The 12,052-nt window shown below is 49.5% G+C and overlaps 1 protein-coding gene across 1 annotated transcript in view; it reads right to left on the bottom strand.

The window, feature by feature from the left end:
- The window catches only part of GARRE1 (granule associated Rac and RHOG effector 1), a 64,026-nt gene extending 55,663 nt beyond the window's left edge, over positions 1 to 8,363 (bottom strand). Inside the window, exon 1 of the mRNA XM_075326095.1 lies at positions 8,182 to 8,363. The gene's annotated coding sequence lies outside the window, so the exon portion shown is untranslated. The remainder of the gene's footprint in view (positions 1 to 8,181) is intronic.
- Between the last annotated feature and the right edge of the window lie 3,689 nt (positions 8,364 to 12,052).

Below are 12,052 nucleotides of genomic sequence, written 5' to 3'. Positions count from 1 at the left end.
CTATTTCACTGCACAAATACATGGTAAAATATAGAATTTAAAAAAAAAAAAAAAAAACGGAAATCTGTCTCCGAGGGAAAACAATATGACGAAAAGCCCGACGAGGAGGAGAGACTTCTGTATCTAGTGATCGGTGGATGTTTTAGAGGACGACGCTTATCAGATCTAATACGTGCAGTGGAGAATAAAATACCAATCTTAAGTCCGAGGGATAAAGGCACGGATCGGAAAAAAGATGGTGCAGAATGCCATGGTGAAGGGAGATGGGTCACACCGCCATCTACCACTAATATGGATAAAAAGATGGCTTCCCACCCAGCCCCCTAACAAAGGGGACGCCAATGTGATGGCCAGGATGGAGACAACTCCAATCACGGTCATATTAGCGATTGTGGCATCCGGGTGGTTAGAAAATAAAGGAATCTGACTAATTATGATGGCATTCACATGCCCTGCCTGCTGGGGTAAAAAAAAAAAAAATAAAAAGTGGTTTAGATCTTAGAAAAAAAAAAAAATAATAATAATAATAAAAAATTATAATAATTAATAATAAATAATATTTTTTAAATATTATTATTATTATTATTATTATTATTATTAAACTATTAAACTAGTGCAGTCTGCACGTTCCCACGCCGGGCATCCCGAGTAATAAATCATGTGCTTCACAGATGTGACCGACCACAAACATCCAGCCGGGGACAGCTGCCCAGTGTCGTCAGTCCACAGTATATACCGGGGTCCTGTACTGCGCAGGATACGGGGCCGGCGCAGCTCTGCGAGGCCTCTCTGCCGGGGACATCTCTCACAATTCTCTTCTTAGGACGATCACCATTTGCATGGATTAGGAAATGATGATTATGTTACTGGAAAGATGGGTTAGGCTACTTTCACACTTGCGTTGAACGGCATCCGTCACAATGCGTTGTGTGACGGATGCGTTGTAAATAGTGTGATATAAAGGCAACGGATTGCTGTGAAATAACGCGTTGCGTTAAGGAGGCGGTGTTCTACGGCCGCTCGCTGTCAGCTTCATGTAGCAGAGTTGGATGCGTCGCGGGACCTCGTGTGGATTACGCCGGACCTGGAGGGGTATTTGGGGATTAATAAAGTGGTGAAAGAGGGTGTTTTTTTAACTTTTATTCCAAATAAACACATACACCCGAAAAAAATCCTTTATTTACTTTCACTTACAGGTTAATCATTGTGCGTGTCTCATAGACGGCTGCCATGATTTACCTTGGACTTGGATGCTGCCATTAACTCCTTATTACCCCGATTGCCACCGCACCAGGGCAATTCGGGATGAGCCAGGTAGAGTAACGGGACTGTCGCATCTAATGGATGCGGCAATTCTGGCCGGCTGCTGGCTGATATTTTTAGGCAGGGGAGCTCCCCATCTTGAGAACACCAGCCTTCAGCCGTGTGGCTTTACCTTGGCTGGTATCAAAATTGGGGGGGGGGACTGCATGCCTTTTTTTTTAATTATTTATTTATTGTACTGCATGATATAGACCCGCCCACCGGTGGTTGTGATTGGTTGCAGTGAGAGCTGTCACTCAGCGTGGGGGCGTGTCTGACTACAACCAATCATAGGCGCCGGTGGGCGGGGGAAGCAGGGAATACGATATGGAATAATGAGCGGCCGGCATTTTCAAAAGCAGGAGAAGCCGCCGGAGCAGTGTGACAGCCGTGCAGTGCCGCACCGGTAATCGGGGATCGGTGAGTATGAGAGAGGGGGAGAGAAACCAGGAGTGATGTTTAACAATTTAGATCGTTCTGCTGGACATGCGGAGCATGCGCAGTAGAATGTGACGGAATCCGCCCCCATAGACATTCATGATGCCTCGTAACGGATCCCAACGGAATCCTGTGGAGTGCGTTTTTTTAGAGCAACAAAAACGCTACATTCAGCGTTTCCTGCGCCCTACAGTTACAGTTATGGGATGGGGAGGGAGGGGAGGGGGGGCTGTAAAATTAAGAATATAGTTAATAATAAACATTGTCATTATACTTACCGCGCCTGCGACACATCCTGCAGACTGTCTCCCGACCGCTTCTGCTTCCGTGTCCTATCATTGCTGTGCCCCTCGGTTACAGGACCTTCCATGAGGTCATAGCCATGTGACCAGTCTGGTGTGAATGTTGTACAGATATTGGGTTAGATTGGTCTGTAACATCATGGAAGGTCCTTTAGTCAGTGGTAGTTACCCGGGGGCACAGCAATGATCGGACGTGGAAGCAGAAGCGGCCGGGAGACAGAGTCTGCCGGAAGCCTCGCGGGACCTGTAAGTATAATCAGAATGTTTTTTAATAATGTGCTTTTTTTTTTTTTTTTTTTTACAGCCTCTGGACCCAAACTGTAACACGAGCCTCCCAGGAAAGCTTGTGTGCAGCGTAAGGCTATGTTCACACTTCGTTGTTTTGCTTCCATCAGATCCGTCGTTTTTTAGATGTCAACTGACGCAACAGATGTGTTTATTTCACAGGATTCCGTTCACAGGAATCCTGTGAAGAAAAAAAACCCAAAACACTGATCCGTCGCGTCCGTTACATCCGCTGTGCGTCTGTTTTTTGACGGATCCGTCGTGATCTGTTTGTGTTTAGGAAAGCCAAGTGGGTGTGCCAGACATGCTGAGCATGCTCAGTAAAGAATGATAGAATCCAGCACTGGATACTGGATTCCATCGTATGACGGATTATGGTGGCATCCAGCACCAAAGACATCCATTGGAGATTTCGATGGATGGCAACAGTCACTTGCGGAGTCCGTTTTTTTGCCGTTGCAAAAAAACGTTACATTCAGCGTTGCTCCCGCCTGGTAAATGACTGATCCGTCACGCGGAGATGCTACGCAGGGCCATCTGTCGCTAATAGAAGTCTATGGGGGAAAAATGGAATCTGCAAAATATTTTGCAGGATACTGTAATTCCTCAAGGCGACGGATTATGATGGAAGTAAAACAACGGAAGTGTGAACATAGCCTTCGGTAGGTAAAGTCCACGCACAGCAACAGAAAGTGAAAATCCTCGGCGCATTAATGCCCTAGTCCCGCAGCCTCCAGGACTATATGGCACTCTCCCCCATCAGTCCAGCACACGAGACGCTCCTCTCCCCAATAATCCAGCACATTTTATGCTCCTCTCCTCAGTAATCCGGCACATTATGTTACTACTCCTTGTAATCCGGCACATTATTCTACTAACACAATTACTACATAATAGGGTTGCGCGGCGGCAGACAGGGTTGCGCGGCAGTGGCTCCTGCCCCTCAGCAGCAGCGGCTCCTGCCCCTCAGCAGCAGCGATTCCTGCAGCACTCAGCACGTGATGGACAAATCGCTCTCTGCAGAACAGAGAGAGCGCGGTTTATCTCCCTATGTAAAAGGGCCTTCCCTCCTGGTCTACAGTATAATGGTGCCATACAACACTGCAAACTCAAGGCCCCAAACCTGTTCACAGCGGACGACGTCAGCCAATCGCAGGGGTTAGAACGACAAAGGCTTTGCGATCTGCCTAGTGATGATGGCATTATTACACAACCTGGGACTTAGTCTCTGCTCTGGCCCTGATGCTTGTTGGTGCAGCTTGGACCCCAGCCAGATGGGCTAAATGGGGTGTACTGTACAGAGCCCTATCCCCGTCCGTGCATATAACTGGGGTGCACTGTGCAGAGCCCCGTCCGTGCATATAACTGGGGTGCACTGTGCAGAGCCCCGGTCCGTGCATATAACTGGGGTGCACTGTGCAGAGCCCCGGTCCGTGCATATAACTGGGGTGCACTGTGCAGAGCCCCGGTCCGTGCATATAACTGGGGTGCACTGTGCAGAGCCCCGGTCCGTGCATATAACTGGGGTGCACTGTGCAGAGCCCCGGTCCGTGCATATAACTGGGGTGCACTGTGCAGAGCCCCGGTCCGTGCATATAACTGGGGTGCACTGTGCAGAGCCCCGGTCCGTGCATATAACTGGGGTGCACTGTGCAGAGCCCCGGTCCGAGCATATAACTGGGGTGCACTGTGCAGAGCCCCGCTCCGTGCATATAACTGGGGTGCACTGTGCAGAGCCCCGGTCCGTGCATATAACTGGGGTGCACTGTGCAGAGCCCCGGTCCATGCATATAACTGGGGTGCACTGTGCAGAGCCCCAGTCCATGGATATAACTGGGGTGCACTGTGCAGAGCCCCGGTCCGTGCATATAACTGGGGTGCACTGTGCAGAGCCCCGGTCCATGCATATAACTGGGGTGCACTGTGCAGAGCCCCAGTCCATGGATATAACTGGAGTGCACTATGCAGAGCCCCAGTCCATGGATATAACTGGAGTGCACTGTGCAGAGCCCCGTCCGTGCATATAACTGGGGTATTCTGTGCAGATCCCCGGCAACGTCTGTGTGAATGGGAGTCCCTGTGTAACCACTCGTACCGTCCCCCAGACATCTGTAAGTCACTGAAAACAGCTCCATTCACAATGTGAACAGAGACCCTTTAATTACCCCTCCCCCTCAAAAATGCAACAGGCGATGTCATTCTTAAATGCCACCCATTCCTTAAATAACCTGCGTCCTCCTACATAACTAGAGGAGCCCCCTCCCTCTCCGCTCTTCCTAAATAATCCCACCCTAAATAAACCAAAGCTCCATCCTGGAAATCTGTGTACAGCCCCTAGGAAAGCACAGACGCTACGCAGCACATTACACGTCATTACCTGGGCAGACCCATAGCTCTTGCACAGGTTCACACGGAGCAGATATGCTGAGGACTGACCGCCTGTCCACATCAGCACACAGAAGAGCCACCATGCATTAGAAAAGTGGATGACGCTTATACTCCATCCACAGAAGCAATCCACAACGCAAAACTCTACAAATTCCAAAAAGTTTAACTTCTCCTTTGCAAACTTAGCAAAAAAAATAAATAAATAATAAAGACTCCGCTTGCAAATACAAGTGATAACTAGCGCAAATTTGCTGCAGAAAACAATCGGCACTAAAATCGCAACATGTAAAATGCGAACCCGCAGGAAAAGTGTCTGCGCATTTTCACGTAATACGCGGCTTTCGCTGCAGACAAAACTGCAGATATTTCAGCCAAAAATCCGGATGGGAAATCCGCAGGAATACATGACTGCACCAAAATATATCCACCCTACAGAGGCCTGTCCCCGCACCATCAGTGCCCATCTAGGGCCTCACGTCACCAATTTGGTCCAGATTCAGGGCCCAATAACCACCACATGACAATGTGACCCCCTTCACTATGTCCCTTCTTACAAAAATAGGCAAAGACCAAGGCAAGCAGAAATCAGCAGAGAGGAAAGGGTGCAGGAAGAAAAAAATAGGAGAAGTTTATTGCAGTTTCATTTTAAGATCTTCAGCATTTTTAGCCCAATTCTGGAAACCCCCCATAAACATCCCGGACAGTACCACGCACTGCAACGTATGTACACCGCGCAGAAAACAGAAGATGAGAGCTTTATAGCAGCACTATAGCGCCATAGTACGCGGCCTCGGTTTTGCTGGTCTGGTCAACTCCCAGCATTCCCTCCATACCTGCTCATAGCGACAACCCACCCAACACTGGTACACAGCTCATACCGATACATCCCCAAAATACTGACACCGCTAGTGCTATGACCTAGCGCCCCGGTACTACAGCCCCCCCCATCGCAACACCCAAGTACTACAGCCCCCATCATCCCGACGGACCCAATACTACAGCCCCCACCATCGCAACACCCCAAGTACTACAACCCCCATCATCCCGACGGACCCAATACTACAGCCCCCACCATCGCGACACCCCAAGTACTACAACCCCCATCATCCCGACAGACCCAATACTACAGCCCCCACCATCGCGACACCCCAAGTACTACAACCCCCATCATCCCGACAGACCCAATACTACAGCCCCCACCATCGCAACACCCCAAGTACTACAGCCCCCATCATCCCGACGGACCCAATACTACAGCCCCCACAATCGCGACACCCCAAGTACTACAGCCCCCATCATCCCGACACCCCCAAAACTACAGCCCCCATCATCCCGACACCCCAAGTACTACAGCCCCCATCATCCCAACACCCCCAAAACTACAGCCCCCATCATCCCGACACCCCAAGTACTACAGCCCCCATCATCCCGACACCCCCAAAACTACAGCCCCCACCATCGCGACACCCCAAGTACTACAGCCCCCATCATCCCAACACCCCAAGTACTACAGCCCCACCATCGCGACGCCCCCAATACTACAGCCCCCACCATCGCAACACCCAAGTACTACAGCCCCCATCATGCCGACGGACCCAATACTACAGCCCCCATCATCCCGACACCCCAAGTACTACAGCCCCCATCATCCCGACGGACCCAATACTACAGCCCCCACAATCGCGACACCCCAAGTACTACAGCCCCCATCATCCCGACACCCCCAAAACTACAGCCCCCATCATCCCGACACCCCAAGTACTACAGCCCCCATCATCCCAACACCCCCAAAACTACAGCCCCCATCATCCCGACACCCCAAGTACTACAGCCCCCATCATCCCGACACCCCCAAAACTACAGCCCCCACCATCGCGACACCCCAAGTACTACAGCCCCCATCATCCCAACACCCCAAGTACTACAGCCCCACCATCGCGACGCCCCCAATACTACAGCCCCCACCATCGCAACACCCAAGTACTACAGCCCCCATCATGCCGACGGACCCAATACTACAGCCCCCATCATCCCGACACCCCAAGTACTACAGCCCCCATCATCCCGACGGACCCAATACTACAGCCCCCACCATCGCGACACCCCAAGTACTACAGCCCCCATCATCCCAACACCCCAAGTACTACAGCCCCACCATCGCGACGCCCCCAATACTACAGCCCCCACCATCGCAACACCCAAGTACTACAGCCCCCATCATGCCGACGGACCCAATACTACAGCCCCCATCATCCCGACACCCCAAGTACTACAGCCCCCATCATCCCGACGGACCCAATACTACAGCCCCCACCATCGCGACACCCCAAGTACTACAACCCCCATCATCCCGACGGACCCAATACTACAGCCCCCACCATCGCGACACCCCAAGTACTACAACCCCCATCATCCCGACGGACCCAATACTACAGCCCCCACCATCGCGACACCCCAAGTACTACAACCCCCATCATCCCGACAGACCCAATACTACAGCCCCCACCATCGCAACACCCCAAGTACTACAGCCCCCATCATCCCGACGGACCCAATACTACAGCCCCCACAATCGCGACACCCCAAGTACTACAGCCCCCACCATCGCGACACCCCAAGTACTACAGCCCCCATCATCCCGACACCCCAAGTACTACAGCCCCCATCATCCCGACACCCCCAAAACTACAGCCCCCACCATCGCGACACCCCAAGTACTACAGCCCCCATCATCCCAACACCCCAAGTACTACAGCCCCACCATCGCGACGCCCCCAATACTACAGCCCCCACCATCGCGACGCCCCCAATACTACAGCCCCCACCATCGCAACGCCCCCAATACTACAGCCCCCACCATCGCGACGCCCCCAATACTACAGCCCCCACCATCGCGACGCCCCCAATACTACAGCCCCCACCATCGCGACGCCCCCAATACTACAGCCCCCACCATCGCGACGCCCCCAATACTACAGCCCCCACCATCGCGACACCCCCAATACTACAACCCCCATCATCCCGACGCCCAAAATACTACAGCCCCCACCATTGCGACACCCCAAGTACTACAACACCCATCATCCCGACACCCCCAATACTACAGCCCCCACTATTGCGACACCCCCAATACTACAACCCCCATCACCCCGACGCCCAAAATACTACAGCCCCCACCACAATATTGCAACCTTCACCTTCCTGTCACCACCAGTACCACGAACCCCACCATCCCAACGCCCCCGGTACTACAGCCACCACCATCACGACACCCCCAATACTGCATCCCCCACAATATAGCACCCCTCCCCATCCCGTCACCCCCAGTACTGTAACCCGCAGCCCCGGCTCTGCCTCCTCCCAGCACGGGCACATATTTCCCTGCAGCCGCCGGGGCCTCTCCCACTGTGTAATACCGACAGCACACAAGGAGGGCGGAGAAGGGGGGACACGGCCCCGAACTCACCGTGCTCCAGTCACCGGGGCCGCTCTCACCATCTAGTCCCTGACACCCCGCCCGCCGGAAGTGACGTCACGGCTCGTCTCCCCTCACGGAACGTTCCCCTCCGTTCGCTCCACGCAGCGGGGTAAATCTCATAGTTTCCTCCGGAGCCTGATTCACAGGGACAGCCCCAGTGTTACATGAAGCTCGGTCTCCGGCGTGCGCGGCCACAGCGCTAGGGAGAGAGACGTGCGCGCCACCGCAACTGGAAATATGTGTCGCGCATGCGCGTTCCTCTAATCAGCGCTAGATCCTAGTGGACGAGCGGATACCAATAGCAACCAATCAGATTCAAGCTCTCATTTATTAGGTTCTAAGGAAAATGAAAGCCGCTACCTGATTGGTTTCTACCCACTTCTTTTGTAGCAAAATACAGTTACCCATAGCAACCATATACATATAATGTAATGTATGTATACATTGACTGCACCAGCAGAATAGTGAGTGCAGCTCTGGAGTATAATACAGGAGGTAACTCAGGATCAGTAATGTAATGTATGTACACAGTGACTGCAGCAGCAGAATAGTGAGTGCAGCTCTGGAGGATAATACAGGAGGTAACTCAGGATCAGTAATGTAATGTATGTACACAGTGACTGCACCAGCAGAATAGTGAGTGCAGCTCTGGAGTATAATACAGGAAGTAACTCAGGATCAGTAATGTAATTTATGTACACAGTGACTGCACCAGCAGAATAGTGAGTGCAGCTCTGGAGTATAATACAGGAAGTAACTCAGGATCAGTAATGTAATGTATGTACACAGTGACTGTACCAGCAGAGCAGAATAGTGAGTGCAGCTCTGGAGTATAATACAGGATGTAACTCAGGATCAGTAATGTAATGTATGTACACAGTGACTGCACCAGCAGAATAGTGAGTGCAGCTCTGGAGTATAATACAGGAAGTAACTCAGGATCAGTAATGTAATGTATGTACACAGTGACTGCAGCAGCAGAATAGTGAGTGCAGCTCTGGAGTATAATACAGGAAGTAACTCAGGATCAGTAATGTAATTTATGTGCACAGTGACTGCACCAGCAGAATAGTGAGTGCAGCTCTGGAGTATAATATAGGAGGTAACTCAGGATCAGTAATGTAATTTATGTACACAGTGACTGCACCAGCAGAATAGTGAGTGCAGCTCTGGAGTATAATACAGGAAGTAACTCAGGATCAGTAATGTAATTTATGTACACAGTGACTGCACCAGCAGAATAGTGAGTGCAGCTCTGGAGTATAATACAGGAGGTAACTCAGGATCAGTAATGTAATGTATGTACACAGTGACTGCAGCAGCAGAATAGTGAGTGCAGCTCTGGAGTATAATACAGGATGTAACTCAGGATCAGTAATGTAATGTATGTACACAGTGACTGCACCAGCAGAATAGTGAGTGCAGCTCTGGAGTATAATACAGGAAGTAACTCAGGATCAGTAATGTAATGTATGTACACAGTGACTGCAGCAGCAGAATAGTGAGTGCAGCTCTGGAGTATAATACAGGAAGTAACTCAGGATCAGTAATGTAATTTATGTGCACAGTGACTGCACCAGCAGAATAGTGAGTGCAGCTCTGGAGTATAATATAGGAGGTAACTCAGGATCAGTAATGTAATTTATGTACACAGTGACTGCACCAGCAGAATAGTGAGTGCAGCTCTGGAGTATAATACAGGAGGTAACTCAGGATCAGTAATGTAATGTATGTACACAGTGACTGCACCAGCAGAATAGTGAGTGCAGCTCTGGACTATAATACAGGAGGTAACTCAGGATCAGTAATGTAATTTACGTAAACAGTGACTGCACCAGCAGAATAGTGAGTGCAGCTCTGGAGTATAATACAGGATGTAACTCAGGATCAGTAATGTATGTACACAGTGACTGCACCAGCAGAATAGTCAGTGCAGCTCTGGAGTATAATACAGGATGTAACTCAGGATCAGTAATGTATGTACACAGTGACTGCACCAGCAGAATAGTGAGTGCAGCTCTGGAGTATAATACAGGAGGTAACTCAGGATCAGTAATGTAATGTATGTACACAGTGACTGCACCAGCAGAATAGTGAGTGCAGCTCTGAAGTATAATACAGGAGGTAACTCAGGATCAGTAATGTAATGTATGTACACAGTGACTGCACCAGCAGAATAGTGAGTGCAGCTCTGGACTATAATACAGGAGGTAACTCAGGATCAGTAATGTAATGTATGTACACAGTGACTGCACCAGCAGAATAGTGAATGCAGCTCTGGAGTATAATACAGGAGGTAACTCAGGATTATTAATGTAATGTATCTACACAGTGACTGCACCAGCAGAATAGTGAGTGCAGCTCTGGTGTATAATACAGGATGTAACTCAGGATCAGTAATGTAATGTATGTACACAGTGACTGCACCAGCAGAATAGTGAGTGCAGCTCTGGAGTATAATACAGGAGGTAACTCAGGATCAGTAATGTAATGTATGTACACAGTGACTTCACCAGCAGAATAGTGAGTGCAGCTCTGGAGGATAATACAGGAGGTAACTCAGGATCAGTAATGTAATGTATGTACACAGTGACTGCACCAGCAGAATAGTGAGTGCAGCTCTGGAGTATAATACAGGAGGTAACTCAGGATTAATAATATATGTACACAGTGACTGCACCAGCAGAATAGTGAGTGCAGCTCCGGAGTATAATACAGGAGGTAACTCAGGATCAGTAATGTATGTACACAGTGACTGCACCAGCAGAATAGTGAGTGCAGCTCTGGAGTATAATACAGGAGGTATGAGTATAACTCAGGATCAGTAATATATGTACACAGTGACTCCGCTTTATAAGTAGATTTTCATGGCGGACATAATGGAAATGTCTGTCTTACATTTGGGGTGGATGTAAAAACCCAATCGTCTGTGTAAACAATAGAGGACTCCTCTTCTCCGCTCCAATGTTCCCCTTTTTGGGCCCCTGAAACTGTATAAATAGAGAATGTAGCCAAAGAACACACATTACAGCATGGTCTGAGACTAGCCTCACTGTAACCCCCATCGCTCCTGAATACTCCCACCAGGACACAGGGCTGTAATGTGACACCAGAGACTGGAGCAGACAGTGCTGGAGCTATTGTGCTTAGGTTGTGGGGGGGTGAGACCCATGTAGAGGGGTCTGGTCCAGCCAAAACAGACACCTCTGATACTATCATCTCCGAGGTCCAGGTCAGATGTCAGTTCCTCACTATTTTGTAAATAGCTGCTGTCAGTGAGTGAGAACACTCTAGTTATTTATTATACATCCAGGGGCTTAAAGGTTTGGAAAATCCCTGTTCTTCCATTGCAGTTTGTTTAAAAAAAACAACAACAAAAAAAGTCTGTGCTTTATTTACCCTCCCCAGGTCCAACACTGAGTCTCCACTGCTGCTGTCAATCAGTCAGGAGCACAAGACGTTTAGAGTCACTGAGCTCAATGATTAGCTTCAGCGCTGCAGACAATAACAGATATCAGGAGGAGCTGCGGGGTCGCAGTGCTGGACCTGGGGAGAAGAAGTAGAGCGCAGTCTGTTTTTGTTTTTTGTTTATAAATAAAACATTTACTCTTTTTTACAGCTTAGAATTTGCTACGATTGTCTCCAGTCTTTAGAATCCTCTTGCTACAATGTATCAGTCTGTTGTCTAGACTGGATACAATTGTAGCAAACCCTCAGCTGTCATAGGAACAGATTATTATTATTATTATTATTATTATTATTATTATCTCTGGGATAAGAACGACCCGTCTGGAAATCGTTTTTTTTTTTTCGGATGACATGGGTCAGCGGTGAAATATCCAAGATGGCAGAACTTAGC

The sequence above is a fragment of the Anomaloglossus baeobatrachus genome, chromosome 10 (assembly GCF_048569485.1).
Source record: "Anomaloglossus baeobatrachus isolate aAnoBae1 chromosome 10, aAnoBae1.hap1, whole genome shotgun sequence".
Taxonomy (NCBI): domain Eukaryota; kingdom Metazoa; phylum Chordata; class Amphibia; order Anura; family Aromobatidae; genus Anomaloglossus; species Anomaloglossus baeobatrachus.
This window is presented reverse-complemented; position numbering and strand designations above follow the sequence as displayed.